The sequence below is a fragment of the Sarcophilus harrisii genome, chromosome 1 (genome assembly GCF_902635505.1).
Source record: "Sarcophilus harrisii chromosome 1, mSarHar1.11, whole genome shotgun sequence".
NCBI classification, from domain to species: Eukaryota; Metazoa; Chordata; class Mammalia; order Dasyuromorphia; family Dasyuridae; genus Sarcophilus; species Sarcophilus harrisii.
The window spans coordinates 512517321-512543112 of NC_045426.1; positions in this window are offsets into that span (position 1 = coordinate 512517321).

Below are 25792 nucleotides of genomic sequence, written 5' to 3' on the forward strand. Positions count from 1 at the left end.
GACAAAATAGATAAACTTAGTTAGTTTGATTAGAAAAATGAAAGAAAATCAAATTGCTAGTATCAAAAATGAAAAGGTAAAACTTTCCACCAATGAAGAAGAAATTAGAGCACAACTTATGAATATTTTGCCCAACTGTATAACAATAAATCTGATAATCTAAGTGAAATGTATGAATACTTACAAAAATATAATTTGCCCAGATTAACAGAGGAGGAAATAAATTATTTGAGTAGTCCCATTTTTAGAAAAAGAAATTTGAAATTAATCAACTCCCTAAAAATATTCTCTAGAGCCAAAAGGATTTACATATCAATTCTACCAAATATTTAAATAACAATTAACTCCAATACAATGCAAAGTATTTGGAAAAATAGAGAAAGAAAGAGTCTTACTAAATTCATTTTATGACCACAAATATGGTGCTGATATCTAAACCATATAGAATCAAAACAGAGAAAGATCAATTCCCCTAATGAATATTGATGCAAAAATCTTAAACAAAATATTTGCAAAGGGATAACTGCAAATTATAACCAGAAAAATACACCATGACCAATTAGGATTGATATCAGAAATGCAGGACTGGTTCAGTATTAGGAAAACTATTAGCATAATTGACTATATCAATATTCAAACCAACAGAAATCATATGATAATCTTAATAGATGTAGAGAAAGCGTTTAAAAAGATCCAAAACTCATTCCTATTAAAAACACTAGATACTATAGGAATAAGCAGAGTCTTCCTTAAAATAATTAGTAACATCTATTTAAAATCATCAGCAAGCTTTTTACATAATGGGAATAAACTAGAAGTATTCCCAATAAAATCAGGGGTAAAACAAGATTGGCCACTATCACCATTACTTTTCAATATAGTATTATAAATGTTAGCCTTAGCAATAAGAGAAAAAAAAAAAAAAAAAAAAAAGAAGGGAATTTGAATAGGTAATGAGGAAACCAAATTATAACTCTTTGCAGATGATATGATGGTATACTTAGAGGATCCTAGACAATCAACAACAACAACAAAAAAAAAAATTAGAAATAAATCACAACTTTAGCAGGGTTGCAGGATACAAAATAAATTGACATAAATCATCAGCATTTTCATGGACTTAACAAAGTCCAGAAGCAAGAGATACAAAGAGAAATTCCATTTAAAATGGCTGTAGATAATATAAAATATTTGGGAGTTTACTTGACAAGACAAAGACAGGAACTATATGACAATAATTACAAAACACTTTCCACACAATTAAAGATGGATCTAAACAATTGGAAGAATAACAAGTGCTCATGGTTAAGCCAAGCTAATATAATAAAAATTACAATTTTACCTAAATTAATCTATTTATTCAGTATTATACCAAACTCCCAAGAAATTATTTTACAGAAGTAGAAAAAATATAACAAAATTTTATAATAATAGAAAAATAATAATAATAACAAAGTTCATTTGAAAGCACAAAAGATCAAGAATTTCAAAGGAATTAATGAAAAAAAATGCATGAAGGTAGCCTAGCTGTACCAGACCTAAAACCACATTATTAAGCAGCAGTCATCAAAAACATTGGTACTAGCTAAGAAATAGAATAGTCAATCAGTGGAATAGATTAAGTTCACAAGATAACAATAGTGAATGACTATAGTAATCTATTGTCGGATAAACCTAAAGACCCCCAACTTCTGGGATAAGAACCATTTGCCTCAGTTTCTTTACCTGTAAAATGAGCTAGAGAAGGAAGTGACAAACCACTTCAGTATTTTTGCCAAGAAAATCCCAAAAGGGGTCACAAAGTTAGATCCAGCTAAAGTGACCAAACAAAACAACCATTTATTAATCTTTTCATAAAATACATATTATGCTTCTACCTACTTGTTTATAATATGTTGGTAACCTATAAGATGAACTTTAAAGGAAATTCATGCTAGGTCATATAATAAACAAATAAGTATTTAATCTCATATTCAGAAGTTAGGTGATGTAGTGCATAGAGTACTAGGTATGATGTCAGAAAAACAACACCAAATCTCTCTTCAAAATCTTACTAGTTGATCTGGTAATTTGTTGTTATAACTTTTGAACCCTCCCTAATGTTCTCCTGGGCACATGACAGTGTTTTGCTTTATTTTGTTTTATATTCTTTTTTCTTTTTTTCTTACTCTGTTTTTTGTAATTAAAAAAATAGTGCTAATAATCATTCAAAAAAAATCTTACTAGTTTTTTGATCTTGGACAAATCACTTAACTATTTCTCAGGCTGTTTCCTCATCTATAAAATAAGGAAAACTATGTTACATACCTGAAAAGATTGTAATAATTATGTCAATTATGAAGCACTATATAAATTGCAACCATTGCTATTCATATTTTTTTTTTATGGAAAGTATCTATAACTTTCTAAGTTCTGTTACTATATGCACTGAAGAAAGATACTGCTTTAGAACATATTAGATGTTCAACAAAAACAAATTAATATGGCAGAAACTGGGCATTCACTCATACCTAACACCTTATACCAACATAAAGTAGAAATGATTCATGACGACAGTCATCCATCCTCTGCTTGGTTGACTTAGGTAGAGGAGCCCACTAACTCTCAAACAGCCCAATTCTGAAAGCTCTTATTTAAAAAAAAAATGTTTTTATTGGATGTGATGGAAGTAAACCTGGTATTAAGCTTATCATAGCTTATCATGGCTTATCATAGCTAAAGAATTCATCTTGCAAACCATATTGGAGGGAGGAGTAGAAGGGCAAAGTGGTAAAGACAGAGACTTTCTTGAGCTCTCCCAAATTCACCTCCAAAGAACTTTAAAATTACACCTCAAAATTAATTTGATAGTGGCAGAATCAACAAAAGGATGAGGTAAAACAATTTCTCAAGTCCACAACAACTTAGAAGGTTAACAAGAAAGTTTTATCTTATTGGGGTGAGAATGCAGCACAGTCTAGTGTAGGCCATGCCAAAGCAACTCAATAGGAAGTCTTGGGGCTGATGGAATCAGCATCATGTGAGAAAAGCAGACATCTGTTCAAAAGTAAATAACAGGGGATCCTTTGCTAGTACTGAGTGCAAGATTGTTTCATTGCTCACACATGATTTCAGATCACAGTCCAAGGGCAAGGAGAAGCATAGCAGGAACAAAGTCCTCATCAAAGTTGTAGGGTGGAAGATAGGTGCACAGACCAAGAGAACAATGACTAAACTTTTCTTTAGATCTCTTTAGATTATGTAAAAATTATTAAACTACCTAGACATCAATTATTGATCTAGACATCAATTTTCAAGAAACTATCAAGGAAAACTTCCCTGATACCCTGGAACCAGAGGTTAAAGTAAAAACTGAAAGATCCAAGATCCCAAAATGAAAACTCCCAGGAATAATATTGCCAAATTCAAGAGTTCTCAGGTCAAAAAATATTGTAAACATCCATAAACAGTTAGATATCATGGAACCATTATCAGGATTAGTAGGTCCTATTTTAAAAGATGGAGGCCTTGAGTTATAATATTCAGTGAGGCAGAGGAACTAGAATTAGAATCAAAAAGCACTTACCCAGCAAAACTGAATTCAAACTTTTGTGAGGGAAAGGAAATTCATTGAAATAGAGAATTTTCTACTATTCCTGATGAAAAGAAAGGATCAGAGATGAACAGAAGATTTGAGATTTAAATGCAAGACTCAATAGCAGCAAAAGAATGGTTAAACAAGAAAGTGAAATCATAAGGGAATCAAAAAAATAAATTATTTACATTCTTAACTGAACAGATGATGATTATAATTCATTTTATCATTATTAAGGCAAATAGGAATATATATAGAGAGAAGGCATTGATATTGTGGACTTTTATTTGATAATATCCAAAAACTAAAAGTAAGGGGTAAGAAAGTTGGAAATACTTGGAGAAGGGTAGAAAGGAAAAATAAAATAGGTTGGATTATCTCATACAAAATGGGCATAAAAAAGTTTTTACAGTGGACAGGAAGATAGGGATCATAAGCAACACTTAAACTTAACTTTCATGTACATTAGCTGAAAGATGGAATATCATACAGATTCAGTTATGTATTGAAATCTATTTTGTCCTACAGAAAACTTAGAGAGAAGACAAATAAAAGAAGCAGGAGGGGCTAATAAAAGTAGCATATTGTTAGAGGCAGTGGTCAGAAGCAAAACCAGAGCAACACGATGAAAGATGACAGAAAGAGAAGGAAGAGAGAGACAGAGACCCAAACATAGACAGAGAAACAGAAGTGACAGACAGACAGAGAAGGACAGAGAGATAGAGAAAGAAATAGTAACCATAACTGTGAAGAAAGCAAAGCTACTATAAATCATATCACATATCATATAAAAATACTCTAAAATGCTAATGCAAATTAAAGCACTGAGATATTACATTATACCTATGGCATTGCCTAATATAACAGAAAAGGGAATGACAAATGTGAAAGGGATGTTATGAACTCAACCAATCATTAGGGAAAACAAGTTGAAACTATGTCCAAAGGGCCATAAAAATGTATTTGTCCTTTCACCCAGTGATGCCATTACTTATGTATTTGAAAGAGATCAAAGGAAAGGGGAAAAGACCCATGTGTACAAAGAGATTTATAGAAGCTCTTTTTGGTGCTGAGAAGAATTAGAAATGGAGAGAAAATCTCCATTAGTTGAGGAATGACTAAATAAGTTATGGTATATTATTGTCAAGTACTGTTATTGTAATGTAAGAAATGACAAGCATGACAATTTCTGAAAATCCTGGGAAGACTTTCATGAATTGATGCTAAAGGAAGTGAGCAGAACCACACATTTGTACACAATAATGGTAATATTATGATCAACTGAGAAAGACTTCTCTATTCTTAATAACACATTGATTCACAACAATCCCAAAACACTCATGATGAAAAATGTTATCTCCCTCCAAAGAGAGAAATGAAGAATTCTGAGTGCAAATTGGAACATTTTTTTTCTTTTTTTGGGGGGACTACATGAAAATGTTTTATATGACTTCACATTATTAATAGGTTTTGGGGTTTTTGGCCTTCTCAATGGGGAAGGGAGGGACAAGAGTGAGAGGGAATTTGGAACTGAATTTTTTTTAAATGAATTTACAAAATGCAATTCAATATACTGTGATCAGCACAATGATGATCCATTCTTTACTTAGCTATACTTGAAAAATATATATATAAATAATTATCTTTTTCTGGATACTTTCCAGTTATTTTCCTTTTTGATAGAATCTTCCAGAGCTTTTTGTTCTTTGATATAACCTTCAAAAACCATACTATGATAAGGCATAATATTGAATTTTGCTTCGCATAGAGTATAAAGTAATATCATGTTTTGTTTTCTAATTATTTCATGCATCACTAAGCCTCCTTGGCTCAAATTGAAGTCCTTGAGGTCAGTCACAATATCCTTTAACATTTTTTCTATCATAAGGAATAAAGCAGATAGAGAAAACAACTCATCTTTTAGTGAATTTCTGAGTTTTTTGTGTTATTTTATTATTATGCTTTTTATAACTTTATCTCATCCATATTTCTCTGGTTGGAATTCATCATATTATTTCTGCCCTAGAAAAACTAGCCATGACAGGGTTAAGTAATTACTATTAGAGATGGAGATTAGAATAGATTTTGAGTCCTATTATCTCATTAGTATATCTTATTGTAAATCTTTATGATTGATTGTTCCTCATTTTAAATCCACTGCTATTGAAGATTTGATTGGAATATTGTTTGAGAATAAAACAACTTCTTTTGAATAGTGGTAAAGACTCTTTCAGTCCCCTCATTTAGAATCTCTATGTACAGATTATTTATATTCAACTAAATATGGATTGGCCTTGCTAGAGGCTTGGGTAGTACAACATAATGCAAAACCTTTTATTTATATATTTTTTGTTTTGGAATGAATTTTAGAACCATTTCAATGGTTTACTTTTCTAAATAACATTTTTTCTTAAATGAATATTCAATAAATAGAATAAAAGTTTGGCATAGGAAGGAAGGAAATATACATTTATGAAATGTCTATTATATTCCAGATCATTCTAACACCAATTCTAAGGGATAAGTTCTATTATTATCCCTGTTTTATAAATTAGGAAACTGGGTAGTGAAGTTAAATTACTTGTCCATGATCACATAGCAACTAACTGAAGTCACATTTGAACCAGTTTTTCCTGGTTATAGGCCCAAAATTCTAACCACAAGGCAACTAAGTTCCCTCAAATACTCAGATAAGTGATCTGGTTTTAGAATCATGAAGACATAAGTTTAAGTCTATCTTCTGAAATATACTATTTGTCTCTGGACAAGTCATTTAACCTTTCAGTGCCCAAGGCAACACTCTAAAACTTTTAAGTTATCAGTGGTTCCTTATCTGCTTTTGTTGAAGAAATTATTTTCACTGATTGTTTCCTATGCCTATAACATTATAATTCAGTTCCCTAAGGTTAAACTTAATTTACAAAACATCAAATGATAGCAGGTAAGAAATTTGTGGGTATTGGTTCCTGGAGAAACAAGCTATCTTTCAAATTGTTAACACAACTTGCATAAATTATTGCAGAAATTTTCAGGTACCATTGAGATGTTAGTAGGTTTTGTTGAACTGATTCCCCCCCTTTCTTTTTTCAATTTTTGCCACAGGAGATAGCTTACTGAATAGAGGAGGAGGAGACAGATTTGGAAATTAAGAGATTTTTTTTTTAAGGCATCAATAAAAATAACTTTTAAAATAAGATAAAAGTTACTTTGGTATCTGATGAGGTTTGGCACAGGGCAGAGAGTTGTGGGAACCCCTTTCTGGTCAGTGTAGGTCCTTAGTAAATTAATTTACAAACCCAAAAAGTTAGACTGGCAAAAGAAGTTTATTGTAACTGGAAAGTCAGCTTTCCAATAGTAGAAAAGGTCTAGCAGAGAAGAACTGGCAGAGAGAGAGAGAGAAAGAAAGTTCCTAGGAAAGAAATCCCCTAGCAGAGGAATTTCCTAGCAGAGAAATCCCAACAGAGAATTAAAAAAGGATTTGGCCTGTTAGATAAATGTGTGAGACAAAGAGAGGTTAACACGGCAAAAAAAAAAATGTCTTTTCAGTGGGCAGAGAGTTTCTCACAGGCAGCTATGCTAAGGGAGGCCCCTTAGCCTGGCCTGATTCTTGCTTTGGCCTTTCTACAAGGAATTGAGCCCAGTTGCATCTTTATAAATGAAACTTTGGCTAGAGTCTGGGGGCAGTTTTGAGTTGAAATCAGAATAGAGAATCTTCTAATTGAATGAGAAGGCTTGGACTAATTTTCAACTAACAGAGGATAATCAATAATGAGTATTGAGTATTATCAATGGGTGGGGGTGTACTGTCTCCAGGATAACAGAATGAAACTACTTATCCTGATTTCCTGGGGCAAGTCTTTTGCAGATAGCAGGATTCAAGGAAAATCTCTCCTACAAGGAGTTTATATCTCATGGTTCCCCTCCCCCTACTTCTCCCCCCCCCCCCCGCCCCCCCAAGGAAGCAAGAGCAAGAGTGAGAAAGCAAAAGAGAGAGAGAAAGAGAGAAAGACTGTTGTGTGTGTGTTTTGGGCTCCCCTCATCATACTGACTAATTATGAATAATTATTTAAAGTTTGCTACATCTTAGACATATAAACTGGTTTTACTTATTTTACTATCTCTATGAATCTTGCTTTATAAACTTTTATGTTGATAAAAATGCAGATGTTTCTATTATATTGAAATAGAAGATATTTTGTTGTTTAGGTAGTTGCCAAGTATTGATATGAATATATTTGCCTGTTCCTGTTTCCTAAAATTGTCTGAACTTTATTTATATCACACAAATCAATATGAAAAAAATACTATTTATATGATGGAAGTACCACCAAAGTGTGCTCTCTGTGAACAAAATGTTTTAGTGATTACATTCAGTGGATCTATTTACCTTCCAGATTATTTCTATAATAGGTATATGATAATATACACTTTGAATACATTTTACACTTTAAAGTTTTTAAAGCACTTTACTTTTTTTTTCACAAAAACAGTGCTAGAAGACACATAAGACAGGTAATTATCTAGCTTACACATAAGGAAACTAAAAATCAGAGAAATTAGGTGAGTTGTCCAGGCTTATGTAATCCTTAAGGGTTAGAAAAGGGATTTGAAGAAAAACTTTCCTGACTTGAAGGCCAATGAGTTTTCTGTTATTTGCATGTTCCTTATTACAGATTTTGTCTATAATGACTTCCCTGTAAAAAAAAAAAAAAAAAAAAAAATTCTACTGGAAATTATTATTTAAGAGCTCTCTTGCTTGCCATAGGAAACAAGCTAAAATATCCCTCCTAACAAGTAGTGACAACCTTGTTGCCATAGGTATTCACTTGCCAAAAAATTTTTTCAAAAAGTTTCCCAAATCTGAATACATAACAAAATGCATTTTTCTAACATCTAAGTTAAAATGCTGAGATTTTAATTTAAAGGATCTTCAATTCTTTAAATTTGATTTTATGTTATCAGTAAGATCCATTATTCTTTCTCCCTTAGCCCTTTCCAAATTAAAAAAAAAAAATTATAACAAATGTCAAGTAAAGTAAATTCCTATACTGACTATGTTTGAAAAATTATATGTTGCAATCTACATTCTGGTTCCATCGCCTCTGTGTTTCAAGGCATATAGAATATTTCATCATGACTGTTTTGTAATCAATTTTGGCAAATGCATTAATCATACTTCTTAAATCTTTTAAAGTAAGTTTTCTTTCTAAAGTTGTTTTCATTGTATAAATTTTGTTCTTGTTTTTGTATTTTCATGTCTTCTCAAATTTCTCTGAAACTTTCCTCTTAAATATTTCTTTATGTAACAATGATATTGCATTAGATTTATGCTATACATATTTTATATATATATAATATGGACACATATAGATACACATATACATATATATGTATTGCCAAAATATTCTCTAGTTGATGAATGCTCCATTTTAGTTTTCTTTTTTTAAAGGTGTTATAATTTTTTTTTATAGATATAAGATCTTTCCCTTTTTCCTTTAATTTCTTTTTTGAGATATAGTAGTGATATTTCTGGATCAAAAGGAATACACAATTTAGACATTTAAAGCTGCTAGTTCCACATAGCTTTCCAGAATATATGGACCACTCCATAGGTTCATAATTTGTGCATTAATGTATTTGTTTTTCATAACTCACTTGTCACTTTCTTTTATTATCAAATTTGCCAATCTGATGAGTATTAGATGAAACCTCAAAGTTATTTGATGCTTTATCAGAGAAATTTGCTGAAAGTTTCAGAAAAGATTTTGCTCCTAGTTTCCTACTTCTCTTCTAAAGTTTAGGCGAGTATTAGTGAGCAATCATAAGGAACTCAACATAAACAAAGTGTTAACATTGTAATTGAAGAGACAGCACAAGAATCTCCATAGAAGTCTAATGCTTCTATTAGTGGTCTTAGAAGGAGGCAAATTAGATGAAACTTCTGAGAATGATTTTTCACCTCTTTTTCATGAGTTCAAATCTAGTTTCAAACACTTAATTATTTAGTTACACAAGTTACTTAGCCCATTTCCTTCAATTCCTGATCTATAAATTGAGTAGGAGTTGTAGATAGCATCTTTGCCAAGAAAACCATAAATGTGGTCTTGAAAAATCAGACATGATATAAAAGGACTGAACAACAACAGCAACAACAACAACAACCAAAAAAAAAACTATGTTAATAAAGTAAGAAAAGGGGAATACAAATAAGCCAATCTCAGTAGAATAAATTAAAGACACTACAAATGAACTTCCAAACGAGGAAAAATATAATTTCATAGGCCCAATAAGTAAATTCTAGAAAACTTTCAAAGAACAACTAATTCTAATATTACATAAGCTAAGGCAGAAATTTGCATAAACTTTCCCAAATTCACCTCTAACATCTATAAAATATAGTTTTGAAATGAGTTATGAAGCCACAGAAACCACAAAAGGATGGGCAAAAAAAATTTCCAATCCAAGACAATTTAGAAGGTTGGTATGAAAGGTTTGTTTCACTTGTACAAGAGGGGAGGATAATCCAGTGCAGGAAGTATCTGGGCTAGTCCGCTGTGGGCCATACACCAAGAAGCTAGCAGTGAGATCCTTAGGTCCAGCACAGGTAAATGGCTATGCAACATACCTCCAGGTCAGCAGGCTAACAGCAAGGCACTGCATGCCACTGCCTAACCTTGGCAAATGATGGCAGAACAAGAATCAATCAGTTCAAGAAGATTAAAGACATCCCCTTCCATCCTAAAATCAAAGTCCAACTTTAACTTAAAATTGGAAATATATATATAATATGACCATAGAAAGTTATTATGATTATAGGAAAGATCAAATCACAAACTTAGAAGAGAGCAACAATGATAAAACAGGTAAACAGGTATATATGCAGAACCAAAGAAAATTTTGAATTGGTCTCAAGCCTAAAAGGAACTCCTACAAGAGCTCAAAAAAGATTTAAAACTCAAATAAGAGAGGTCTGAGAAAAATTGGGAAAATGCAGAAGAATTATGAATAAAAAAGCAACAGTTTGATAAATGAAATACCCCAAAAATGTAATATGAACCATAAAAACTTACTAAAGAAAGAAATTTTTTTTTTAATGTACAAGTGATCAAATTGAAAATGAGGTTCAAAAGCTCACTAAAGAAAATAATTCCTTAAAAATTATAATTGGATAAGTAAAAGCTGATGACTCCATAAAACATTGAAAAACAGTAAAACCAAATCAAAAGAATGAAAAATAGGAGAGAATGTGAAAAAAATCAATGTAAACACACCTGATCTACAAATAATATCATGGAGAGATAACTTTAGAATTATTAGATTAATTGAAGATGTGATTTTAAAAAAAGAGAAAGGAAATCACATTTCAAGAAATTATGAAGGAAAACTGCCCTGTTATCCTAGAACCAGAGAGTAAAGTAGGAAGTAAAAGAATGCACCAATCAGTTCTTGAATAAAAAAATTCCAAAATGACAATTGCCAGGGATATTATAATCAAATTGCAGAACTTCCAGGTAAAGTAAGGTATAAAACTTGAATAACCAAAGAAAATGGTCAACTACAGCAATTGATTTCAAGATTAAATGAATTTTCAGAAGAATTCTATACATAACTGCCCTTTTATAATAAGTTATAGAAGTATGTCAGCATGTCAGTGTATATAGAAACACAGCTTCAGAAACAATCAATCTTTCCCCTGGCATACTGATTAGGCATACCTCAGTAATCTTGGGGAAATTGTCAAGACTTGCAGAAAAGTTGTCAACCTCCATAGATAGAGAATATTTTGTGATTCTATAATTTCCCATATAAGGGAATATAGACTCAGTTCCTATTCTGTCCAGAGGTTATTTAAGATAGCTAGATGTTTCAGCAAATAGAGTGCTGAAATTCGAATGGCAAGGGTTTGAGTTAAAATTCTGGAATTTGTAGAAATTTATGTAGATTAAGATTAGAAGTGTAGGGTGAATAGATAAGATAATAATTGATAAGAAAGACTTTTTTTCAAAAGTGAATAAAATAAAGAATAAGTGAGTAAGGGAAGAAGATGAAGTAACAGGGATAGGGTTAAAAGAAAGCCTGAGCAGAATAGCAAGTAAAAATAATTGCACATAGACAAATATTTTAAACTATTTGCCAAGATATAATCAAAATGGAAACATGACCTAGATATAAAGAGAGATTTTACAAGAAAATTAGAAGAATATGGAACATATTACCCATCAGATTGATGGATGGGTGAGCAATTTATCAATAAATAAGAGATATAAAGCAAAATTAGGTATAAAATGAATGATTTTAATTACATTGAATTTAAAAGATTTTGTAAAAATAAAACAAATGTAACAAACATCAGAGGGAAAACAGAAAATTGGAGGAAATTTTATAGACAGTTTATCAGATAAAGTTATCATATCAAAAATATATAAAGAATTTTGTAAAATATTTAAGAATATTAATCATTTCTCAATTAATAATTAGTCAAAATATATAAACATGCAGTTTTCCAATGGAAAAATTAAAACAATTTTGGTCACATGAAAAAATGCTCTAATTATTGATTAGAGAAATGCAAATTAAAACAACCTTGAGATCTAATTTTATACCTACCATACTGACAAACAGATAGAAGAGGAAAGTGATAAATGTTGGAGGGGAAGTGAAAAAATTGGAACACAAATTCATTATTCATGGAATTGTGAAATGATCCAAATATTTTAGAGAGTAATCTGAAATTATACATGGAAATATCAAACTGCTTATACTCTTTGATACAGACATTCCATTATTTGGTCTATTTTGAACATAATTAGGGAAAAAAAGAAAAAAGCTTATATGTTCTAAATAGTTTAAAGTAACTCTCTTTGTGGTAGTAAAGAACTAAAAATTGCATGGATCCTCATCAACTGAGGAATGGTTGAGCAAATTGTATTATATGATTGTGATAGAATAATACTGTGCTATAAGAAATGATGAGCTCAATGATTTTAGTGTCTAAATTTTAGTGTCATGCATGAAACAAAGAAGAGAAAAATGAGCTGGACCAAAAAGAGCTCTGTACATAAGAACAGCAATATTGTTTTAAGAATGACTTTGAGGGGATGTTATTTTCACTATTATACATACCCAAATTAGCTATAAAGAGCATAAGAAGAAAGATGATATTGTTATCCAGAAAAAAGAAGTGATAAAAAGTGTGCATTGAATAATGTAAATATTAGGAATATATATATATATTACATATGTGCATATATGGGTATATATATATGTGTGTGTGTGTGTGTGTATACTTACATGAGTCTTATGGTAGCTATTTGGGAACAGGGAGTTTAATCTTTATTTTGTTATATATTTGAAAGGAATAGCAGTTGTATTTAGTAGACTTGCAGTTTCATGTTAAATCATCTTTTTATGGTATTATGTTATGGAAATTCTTGTTTTGTTCCATAAATAAAAATAAAATTAAAAAAATTTCTGCCTAGGTGCCCAACTGGACCATATCTTCCTTAGGCTATATCCGGACCTCTGTCTTCCTCAGGTTCTTCATTGCAAAATGGAAATAATAATAGCACCACTATTCCAGAATTGTGGTAAGTATAACATAAGATTTTATAAATAGATAGATAGATATAATATATATGTATATACATACATATATATATATATATGTATATACATACATATATATATATATATATATATATAAAGTGTTTTGCAAAGCTTAAAATACTAAATATTACCATTATAAGGAGAATAATAATATAACATGGAATGAAAAGATGTTTTGGCAAATACATGTGATGTTTAAGGATTATCCTAAAGAATTATAGTCACATAGCTTCAGACAGGAAATTAGGACCCTATTGGATATTATAACTCACCAACACTGATCACTTGGACTGAATGCATTGTGTCAAAGATGTACAAATAAATGAGCTAATTTTTTCCATTTTTCTTTTCTTCTTTAGATTTCTTTAATTTTTATAATCTTTTTTTAAAATGTTAAACATAAAGATGGGCAAAACATTTTCTCTCTTTCTCTACATATATATATATATATATATACATAATTTTTTACATTATAACTATATTATCATTTCCTGTTGTTTCCATGTACTTATGCTGTGTTTCTTTACCTAAGTGTTCTTTCTGTTAACAATTTTATTTGTGATCAAACTCTTTCTCTTAATGAAAGTCAAAACCATTTAACAAAGTGCTTTATATATAAAAGCAATATAAAAGAAAATTTATCAAATATACAAGAAATGTGACTTTGAGACTGATTGTTCTTAGTACTCTTTTTAATAATAATAGCTCCACTTAGATTTTGTAAAGTATTGTATATATATTATCTCATTTGGTATTTACAACAAGCCTTTCAAGTAGTTGCTATAAATGTTCTCATTTTGCATATGAAGAAATTGAAGCTGAAAAAGGTTTAATCTAGTCACAGCTAGCAAGTTACTGTTGTAGGGTTTGAACTCAAATCTTAATTCAACATCTAGTTTTCTTATCCATTATATCATCTACCTACTTCTGCAGTGGTATCTTTTAAACCCTACATATCTGGTGTTATTTATAGGTGATGTCTTTGGAAAGATTACCTTTTTACTATGCAGGATGCAGTCTCTTACTGTAAATAATTTCCATTGGCTTTCAATTACTTCAAGATCAAATATAAATTCTTCTTTTTGATTTTTAAAGCCTTGCATAATCTGGGTCCTTCTAAATATTTTAATCTTTTTATATCTTACTTTCTCCAAGTACTATGCAATTCAAAGACAAGGGACGCTTTGTGTCCCAAAAGGTGCAACTGGCCAATTCCAAATGTTTTCATAGGGTTTTTCCCCCTCTCCCACCTCAACTCCATTTCCTAACTACTCTGGTTTTCTTAAAGTCTCAACTAAACTGGTAACTCTACAAAGACCATTTTGTGGTCCTACCTAAACTCTCTGAGACTATCTAATCCCTCACCTCTTTATACTGTTTATATCTTATTTGAACATGATTGTTTTGTATATTGGTATTTTGAATTATATTTTGAGCTTCTTAAAAGTTTAGGCTGGCTTTTTTATATTTTTCTTTGCATCCCACATGTCTGTCATATAATAAGCTTTTTGACAAACTGACTAACTGAGAAAAGATCTACTAAAACTATGAAATATAATCAGATACCATTCTATAGGGTCCTTTTTCTCTTCAACCAAAAGCATAATAAGCTAAAGGTTTTATACATTTAAAATTGTTTGACTTCATTATATTAGAAAAAGAGTGATGTCATAAACTAATTTATCTTCCTTCTTTATCCCTCAAAATCTCTCTGTCTTAATCAAACCATTTGATCTCAGCACATGACTAGGCCACCTCTTTTTCCAATGACCCAACTTCTGGATCATTTGTTATATACAACTTTGTTCAAGGGCATTGTCAAGGGCATACAACATTGTTCAAGGGTGGTAATATGGGGGAGCATGGTATATTTACAAATAGTTCAAGATGTAGATAATTATTCAAACCCTAAAATACAATAGAGCCTTCTAAAAGAAATCTAATAATTCACATTTTTAAAAAAAGGAAAATAAATATCATCCAAACTATGATACAAAATTTGAATGGGTAACCCATTTAGCTTTAACATCAGTATATGTTTTTAAGCAAATTGTGCAGAGAGACAAAAGAAAGATGAACTGGATTATATCTGGGAAATTTTTCAGCATTTTCAGTTCTCCAGAAGCCTTCCCAAAGGGACAAAACAGTTTAAATTTCCCTTTATAGCTCCAGTACAGAAACAATAATAAAACTGGCTCATACAACACTAACATTTTTAGAGTTCTATACATACATTATCTCATTTTAACTTCATAGAAACCTTTGAGACTTGAAATCAGTCCTGTAACTATCTATCCCCATATTAGAAGTAAGGAAACTGAGGCAAAGAGTAAATTTTTATTATTTTAGGTGAAAAAAAATTTTGACAGGCTTATATAAAAATTCATAGGACAGAATAGTGAGCTTTGATCATTCATTTCTTAACTGCACATTTGAAAGGAAATTTAATAACAAATGATATAGTGTAGTTCATGGATTGTAAGATTAGAATGAAAGTAAAAATAGAAATCCTTGATTTTTTGAAAATGATAAAAGTCTTGAACTACCCACTAAGCCTTCAGGAATGCCTCCAGGTCTGTTCCCTGTGTAATCATCAAGATGGAAAAGGGCAATTAGAGACTGATTTATTCTGTCTCCCTGGATAACCAGGCCTGATGTTTTAACATAGTTATGGCAAGCTTTGTAGATCAGGTTAGTTCTCTGCTCCTACAATGCCATTTTCCTGGATGTAAAATGGTATACCTCCAAAATGAAACCAATTCTCTACAGCAGTCACAATTGTTCTAAATCTGTAAAGTGTAAAAACAAGGATTGTGTAGTTACTTTGTCCCACAGAAGAGACTTGCTAATCTCTTCCTTATACCTCTATTCTGAAATCCCCGGAGAATTAAATATTGCCTTTTAGCTGGATGCTTCCCTTCTGATGGTTCAATATTACTTTTATCTGATTCCTACTTCTCCTGCCACCCTCCTGGAAGTTTCTTAAAATTGCAATTGATATTAAAATAATAAACGTGTCATTATTTTGTGAAACTTTATGTAATTCCTTTTATCTACTGGTACCTGACCTACTCTTATTTACACAGTTGAGTAATCACATCTGTCCACATGTAAGTGCATCATGAGAAGGAGAAAGAAGTACATTGTGAGAAGGGGAAAGAAGGAAAAAGAGATTTCTATCATAATTAACAAGGTAAATAACATGAGTAAGGTGTGTAATTACCAATAATTCCTTTCAAAGAGGATGTCCTTTAATGGAGAGACATTTCTGCTTACAAATCTAAGACAGTCTTTAAGGTAAACATGCTACATTTTTCTGTCTTTGAGATGGATCAGAAAATGCCTTCTCAAATTAAGAATAATGGGGCTGTAAATTCTATTTTTTGACTCTATTTTTTGGCCTCAATATGAAGAATCCAGAGTGGTTAGATTTTTTTAGGGGGTATAATATGGCTTAGAAGCAGAGATTACCTCCCCATGAATGTTCAGTCATCTTGCCAGAAAAAAGAACAATTATATCATTTTTGGAAGGTGGCTCACTGTTGAACAAGTAACTGACTTAAAAATTCTTTATCTCAGATAGCTCCAAAATGATTTCTAAATCAATAATGATATCATCAGTATCCATGTCTCACCAATACACTTTATCTAGGAGATTAAAAATTTCACACGTGTTTTGGCACAGTCTTTCCTTGTACTTATAGGCAGGTAAATGGTTCTGTGGAAGAATGTTGAACTGGAGTCAAGTAGACCAGAATTAAATATGGGTTCAGACATTTACTTACTTCGGGCAATTAATTCAATTAGCTATCTGTCTCAGTTTCATCAGTTATAAATGAGTATTTTATAATGTTTTTGGAAAATCTTAAAGTATTATATAAGTGTTTATTATTACTATATTTGTCTTCAAAGTTAAAGCAGACTCATGGATATAGGAACAGTTTTTAACTCCAATAATCACTTAGCACAGAATTTTTCTTAACAAGGCTGTCATTGTCCATCCATTTGAGAAACTTATGATATTCCACTAAATGTCTGGCCCTTCCCAATATCCATCAGAGTAAACCATCAGTAAAAAAAATACACCTGTTTACAAAATCATGAAGCTCTAGCATAGAATTGGCACTGATAAAATAAAATCTGTGAAGCTGTTTTTCTAGTCAAGCAGATACAGCAGATGAAATCACTTTAAAATCAAGTGGTACAATGTGTACTATATATGCTTCTTTTGGAGGACCACTCCTAAGGAATCAATGAGTTTCTGATAGGTTCCTATATTCTGATAATTTTGGTGGTAAAATATAAGTTTTGACAATTTTGAATAATCCCCATGTAGCTTTGTGGTTAAGGGTCCCTGTGACATTTACTTGGAGGAGTTTGATTCAGTGCTTTGACTGAAAAGAGATGGTCTGGAATTGTACTCCAAAATCAGTACAGGAGATACCCACTGATAGAAACTAGCTACATGAAGGATTTGTATTTGGCCTTACAGATTTTCCCCACCAATTTCTACCAAAACTATTCATTCTCTCAGATAGGCACAGAGAAAATGCCACAGGAGCCACTTCCAGGGGTGGAACCAAGATGGCAGAGCCAGAAAGCTGATCGAGCTCTCCCAGTTTCCCTCAAAAATCATATAAAACCAAGCGTCTGAACAGCTCTCCAGCTCAAGATAGACTGCACTGGAGTGGACAGGGTATTCATCCCAGCTCAGAAAGATTCTGGGAAAGCCAGTGAAAGAGTCTTAATGATAGAAAATCAGCAACTGAGACCCTTAGCCCTGGCTGAGTAGAGGAGCAAATCAGTAGAGCAGCTTCCAGTCCCAGCTCAGAGGGCAAATTTGGAAAGCAGGTTGTTTCCTGAAAAGAGCAGGCAAAGCTACCCCCTACAAACACAAAGGGCCCTTAGGCTCAAAACCAAGACTTACAGCTGCATAGGAAGCTTGGGACAACTCCTTCTTTACCCCAGGAACAGAGCTCAACCACAAAAAGTTTTTTTTTAAAAAAAGGAAATACAAAAAGAAAAAGAAAGAAAATGAACAAGAAAAGCAAGAAAAGAACCTTGGCAAGAAAACTACTATGGTAGTCAAGGTTTTTTTCTGTTTTCTTGCTTGACTGAAGAAAACAACTCTTTAAAAATAAAATTGGTCAAATGCAAAAAAAAAAAAAAAATCCACTGATGAAAATAAAATCTTCAAAAGTAGAATTAACTAATCAAACTGTGCATACCCTTTGATCCAGTAGTGTTACTACTGGGCTTATATCCCAAAGAGATATTAAAGAAGGGAAAGGGGCCTGTATGTGCCAAAATGTTTGTGGAACCCCTTTTTGTAGTGATTATAAACTGGAAATTGAATGGATGCGCATCAATTGGAGAATGGTTTGGTAAATTGTGTTATATGAGTGTTGTGGAATATTATTGTTCTGTAAAAAATGACCAGCAGGATGAATAGAGAGAGGCTTGGAGAGACTTACATGAACTGATGCTGAGTGAAATGAGCAGAACCAGGAGATCATCACTTCAATAACAATATTGTATGAGGATGTATTCTGATGGAAGTGGTTATCTTCAAATAAAGAGAAACCCAAATTCAGTTTTAATTGATCAATGATGGACAGAACCAGATACACCCAGAGAAAGAACATTGGGAAATGAATGTGGACTACTTGCATTTTTGTTTTTCTTCCCACATTATTTTTACTTTTCTGAATGTGATTTTTCTTGTGCAACAAGAGAACTGTACAGATGTGTACACATATATTGTATTTAAGATATACTTTAACATGTTTAACATATATGAGCCTGCTATCTAGGGGAAGAGGTGGAGGGAGAGAAGGGAAATGTTGGAACAGAAGTGATTGCAAGGGACAATGTTGAAAAATTACCCAAAATTACCCATGTACATGTTCTGTTAATAAAAAGCTATAATAAAAAAGAAGAATTAACTAAATGGAAAAGATACAAAAGCTAATTGAAGAAAATGACACATTACAAACTAGAACAGGGTAAATGGAAACTAATGATTCTGAGAGAGACAGCAAAAATCAGTCAAACAAACCAAAAAAGAATGAAAACATGGAAGATAATGTGAAATACCTCTTTGGAAAAACAGCTGACCTAGAAAATAGATCCAAAAGAGATAGTTTAAAAAATTATTGGCCTACCTGAAGACCATGACCAAAAAAAGAGTCTAGTTATCATTTGTCAAGTCATGATTAAGGAAAACTTCCCGAATATTCTAGAAACAGAAGGGGAAATATTCATTGAAAAAATCTATCAATAATCTTCAGAAAGACTTCCCAAATGGAAAACCCCAAGGAATTTTGTTTCCTCCAGAACTAAACTCCAGAACTAAAATCTCAAGGAGAAAATACTACAAGTTGCCTGACAAAAACAATTCAAATATCTTTTTTTTTTCTTTTTCTTTTTTTTTTTTTTTATTTAATAGCCTTTTATTTACAGGATATATACATGGGTAACTTTACAGGATTAACAATTGCCAAACCTCTTGTTCCAATTTTTGACCTCTTACCCCCTCCCCACCCCCTCCCCTAGATGGCAGGATGACAAGTAGATGTTAAATATATTAAAATATAAATTAGATACACAATAAGTATACATGACCAAAATGTTATTTTGCTGTAGAAAAAGAATCAGACTCTGAAATATTGTACAATTAGCTTGTGAAGGAAATCAAAAATGCAGGTGTGTATAAATATAGGGATTGGGAATTCAATGTAATGGTTTTTAGTCATCTCCCAGAGTTCTTTTTCTGGGCATAGCTAGTTCAGTTCATTACTGCTCCATTAGAAATGATTTGGTTGATCTCGTTGATGAGGATGGCCTGGTCCATCAGAACTGCTCATCATATAGTATTGTTGTTGAAGTATATAATGATCTCCTGGTCCTGCTCATTTCACTCAGCATCAGTTCGTGTAAGTCTCTCCAGGCCTTTCTGAAATCATCCTGTTGGTCATTTCTTACAGAACAGTAATATTCCATAATATTCATATACCACAATTTATTCAGCCATTCTCCAACTGATGGACATCCATTCAGTTTCCAGTTTTTAGCCACTACAAAAAGGGCTGCCACAAACATTCGTGCACATACAGGTCCCTTTCCCTTCTTTATAATCTCTTTGGGATATAATCCCAGTAGTAACACTGCTGGATCAAAGGGTATGCACAGTTTGATAACTTTTTGAGCATAGTTCCAAACTACTCTCCAAAATGGTTGGATTCGTTCACAACTCCACCAACAATGCATCAATGTCCCAGTTTTCCCGCATCCCCTCCAACAATCATCATTATTTTTTCCTGTCATCTTAGCCAATCTGACAGGTGTGTAGTGGTATCTTAGAGTTGTCTTAATTTGCATTTCTCTGATTAATAATGACTTGGAGCATCTTTTCATATGACTAGAAATAGTTTCAATTTCTTCATCTGAGAATTGTCTGTTCATATCCTTTGACCATTTTTCAATTGGAGAATGGCTTGATTTTTTATAAATTAGAGTTAATTCTCTATATATTTTGGAAATGAGGCCTTTATCAGAACCTTTGACTGTAAAAATATTTTCCCAGTTTATTGCTTCCCTTCTAATCTTGTCTGCATTAGTTTTGTTTGTACAAAAACTTTTCAGTTTGGTATAATTGAAATTTTCTATTTTGTGATCAGTAATGATCTCTAGTTCTGCTTTGGTCATAAAGACCTTCCCCTTCCACAGGTCTGAGAGGTAAACTATCCTATGTTCCTCTAATTTATTAATAATTTCATTCTTTATGCCTAGGTCATGAACCCATTTTGACCTTATCTTGGTGTACGGCGTTAAGTGTGGATCAATGCCTAGTTTCTGCCATATTAGTTTCCAATTTTCCCAGCAATTTTTATCAAACAGTAAGTTCTTATCCCAAAAGCTGGGATCTTTGGGTTTGTCAAAGACTAGGTTGCTATATTTGTTGACTGTTTTATCCCTTGAACCTAATCTATTCCACTGATCAACTAATCTATTCCTTAGCCAATACCAAATAGTTTTGGTAACTGCTGCTCTATAATATAATTTTAGATCTGGTACAGCTAAGCCACCTTCATTTGATTTTTTTCATTAATTCCCTTGAAATTTTGACCTTTTGTTTTTCCATATGAACTTTGTTGTTATTTTTCTAGGTCATTAAAATAGTTTTTGGGAGTCTGATTGGTATAGCGCTAAATAAATAGATTAGTTTAGGTAATATTGTCATCTTTATTATATTTGCTCGCCCTATCCAAGAGCATTTAATATTTTTCCAATTGGTTAGATCAGAACTTAATTTGTGTGAAAAGTGGTCTGTAATTTTGCTCATATAGTTTCTGATTTTCCCTTGGCAGATAGATTCCTAAATATTTTATATTATCAGTAGTTACTTTAAATGGAATTTCTCTTTGTAACTCTGACTGTTGGATTTTGTTAGTGATATATAAGAATGCTGATGACTTATGTGGGTTTATTTTATAACCAGCAACTTTGCTAAAGTTGTGGATTATTTCTAATAACTTTTTAGCAGAATCTCTGGGGTTCTCTAAGTATACCATCATGTCATCGGCAAAGAGTGATAATTTGGTTTCCTCATTGCCTATTGTTATTCCTTTAATCTCTTTCTCAGCTCTTATTGCTATAGCTAGCGTTTCTAATACAATATTAAATAGTAACGGTGATAGTGGGCAACCTTGTTTCACTCCAGATCTTATTGGAATGTTGCAGTTTGTCTCCATTACATATGATGCTTACTGACGGTTTTAAATAGATGCTGCTGATTATTTTAAGGAAAAGTCCATTTATTCCTATACTCTCAAGTGTTTTTAATAGGAATGGATGTTGGATTTTATCAAATGCTTTTCTACATCTATTGAGATGATCATATGGTTTTTGTTAATTTGGTTATTAACATGGCCAATTATATTGATAGTTTTCCTAATATTGAACCAGCCCTGCATTCCTGGTATAAATCCTACTTGATCATAGTGTATTATCTTGGAGATGATTTTCTGTAGTCTTTTTGCTAATATCTTATTTAAGATTTTAGCATCAATATTCATTAGGGAGATTGGTCTATAATTTTCTTTCTCTGTTTTCAGCCTACCTGGTTTAGGTATCAGTACCATGTCTGTGTCATAGAAGGAATTTGGTAGGACTCCTTCATTCCCTATTTTATCAAATAATTTATATAGCATTGGGGCCAATTGTTCTTTAAATGTTTGGTAAAATGCACATGTAAATCCATCTGGTCCTGGGGATTTTTTCTTAGGGAGTTGTTTAATTGCCTGTTCTATTTCTTTTTCTGAAATGGGACTATTCAAGCAATTTACTTCCTCCTCTGTTAGTCTGGGAAGTCTGTATTTTTGGAGGTAGTCATCCATTTCACTTAGGTTATCAAATTTATTGGCATAAAGTTGAGCAAAATAACTCCTTATTATTTCTCTAATTTCCTCTTCATTGGTGGAAAGTTCTCCCTTTTCATTTTTAAGACTACTAATTTCATTTTCCTCCCTCCTTTTTCTAATCAGATTTACCAAAAGGCTTATCTATTTTATTGGCTTTTTCATAGAACCAACTCTTAGTTTTATTAATTAGTTCAATAGTTTTTACTTTCAATATTTTTAATTTCTCCTTTTAATTTTAGAATTTCCAATTTAGTATTTGATTGGGGGTTTTTAATTTGGTCTTTTTTTAGTTTTTTTAGTTGCAAGCCCAATTCATTAATCTTTTCTTTCTCTGTTTTATTCAAGTAAGCCTCTAAGGATATAAAATTCCCTCTTGTTACCGCTTTGGCTGCATCCCACAAATTTTGGTATGATGTCTCATCATTGTCATTATCTTGAGTGAAATTATTAATTGTATCTATAATTTGCTGCTTCACCCAATCATTCTTTAAGATGAGATTGTTTAGTTTCCAATTACTTTTTGGTCTATTTCCCCCTAACTTTTAAACAATTCAAATATCAAGAAATAACAATCAGAATTGCCCAGAATCTGCCATCTTCAATAAATGATTGGAGGGAGTAGAAAACCATATTCCAGAAGGCAAAAGACCTAGGATGACAACTAAGAATTAATTACCCAGTGAGACTCAAAATATTATTTCAGGGGAAGTGATGAATCTTCCTTAAAGTAAGGAACTTTCAAACATTTCTATTAAAAAAAAAAACAGAACTAAACAGAAATTTTAATCTATAAACATAGGACTCAAGAGAAGCAGAGAAAGGGAAATGGGAAAAAAAAATATATATATATATTATTGAAAGGTTAAACTATTTATATCCCTAAACAGGAAAATGATAACTCCTCAGAACTGTATCTGTTACTGGGCAGACAGAGGGGGGCATCACATGGATTAAGGGTGTGATTGTGAATGGACTCGGATATAATAATACTAAAGAAAAATACATTAAGGGATGGGAAAAGATCTGTATTGGAAAAAGAGAAAAGGGGAGGTATGATGGGGCAATTAGATCTCGTGAAGAGGCACAAAAGACATTTTACAATTAGGGAAAGAAACGAGGGAGATGAGTACTGTCTGAAGTTTGATCTCATCAGTTTTGACTCTAAGAGGCAATGATTTTATCTTTCAACTGGGTATAGAAATATATTTAATCCTATAAAGAAGTAGGAGGAGAAAGAGAACATGACACAGGGCAAGAATATACCTAAAATGACATCTAAAACTAGATGACTCAGGAGTCTCATATTCAGACCATATCTATACTATTTGCCTGAGACTATTGCCTTCAAAGGAAGCTTCCCTCTTCTGCTAACCAGACTTGTTTACCATACTATTTCACTCAGGTTATGAATCCAGATTCATTTAATTCACACAAATGCACACACACAGACACACACACACACACATCATTTGGTGAAATAAAGAATACAGAGTGAAGTATAAAGCCTTTTTTTAGTATGTTATTAGCCTCTAGTTCATGATCCTAGAAATTAGAAGTGGAAGTTGTCCATATGTGTATATGTGTTTCATTTCTTCTAATTTAATTGCTTTTACTTTCTCTTCAAAGATTGAGACATATATACACACATATATAATAAACAATATTTTAGAGAAATTGGTCTCACTTTTAGAAAATTTAACAAATATGTTTAAAAAATTACTTTTTTAAAAAATGAATAAAGAATGACTATGCTCATTAGGAAAGCCAGATTAGGGCCAAGATGGCGGCGAGGAGGCACACAGCTGTGTAAGCTCCGCATTTTCTCTCAGAATCCGTCTCATTACAAGCCTCTGAATTAATGCCTGACTGAAAAAAAAAAAACCCACAAACAGTTACCAAGAGAAGACATCCTTGAGATTCGCCAGGAAAGGTCTGTTTTTGCTCGAGGGCGGGACGGTTTTAGATTGGGCACAGGCTGAGGGCAGCGGTAGTGGGAACTCAGCAGGCAGCTCACAGCTGAGCAGACCGGAGGGGGTTGGGGTCTGATCTCAGCTGTCTCTGCGGGGAGAGCTTTGCTACAGGCTTGGATACTTTGCCCTGGCAGCAAGTCAGTAGCCCAGCAGAGAAGCTAAAAACACCGGGGGTGAAGAATACAACCCCAAACAGCTGGAGTTCCTTAAGACTGGCCACCCCTCCCCCACATCATCTCAGCATGCTCCAGAGTTCAGAGCGGCAGGCACAGCACAGTCCTGCTAGTGCCTGCTGCTGCTCCTGCAGTCTGTAGAGGAAGCCTGGTAACGCCACCCAGCCCCTCCCCAAAAAGCAGATTCCATTTGTTTTGTTTTTCCTTTTTACTTTGTGTTTATCTCTGATTCTTCTCGACAAAATGAGCAAAAGTTAAAAAGGACTTTTAACGATTGACAGCTTTTATACAGACAGAGAACAGACTCTAAACCCTGAGGAGACTAAAACAGATTATTTCAGGGTGAACCCTATTAGGAGAAGATCATCTGTTCCTCAGCACAGATGAATCTCATAGAAGAAATTAAAAAGGCTCTCAAAGGAGCTAGAAGAAAAATGGAAAAAGGAGAGGGAGGTTTGGCAAGAGAGTCTGGAGAGGTCATCCCACTCCAGTTAAAGACAGAGTGGATAAAGAAATCAAACCTTCAAAAATAGGATTAGTGAACTGGAAACAGAAAATAGCTTCTTAAAGAATAAATTAGGAAATGGAAAAACATTCCATAAAACAAATTGGACAATTAGAAAAAGATATAAAAAAGGAGGAAGAAAACACTTCATTGAAAATAAGAATAGAACAAATGGAATTGAATGGCTCAAGGAGACAAGAAGAATCAATCAAGCAAGACCAAAAAAACCAAAACAATGGAGAAAATGGAAATACCTTCTGGGAAAACAACAGACCTTGAAAAACAGGTCTAGGAGAGACAATCTGAGAATCATTGACTCCCAGAAAAATACGATGAAAAAAGAGCCTGGACACTATTTTCCAGGAAATTATCAAAGAGAACTGCCCAGAAGTCATAGAAACAGAGGGTAAAATAGAAATTGAAAGGATTCATTGATCACCCACTGAAAGGGATCCTAAAATCAAAACACCAAGAAATATAGTGGCCATATGCCAGAACCCTCAAACAAAGGAAAAATTACTCCAAGCGGCTAGACAAACCCA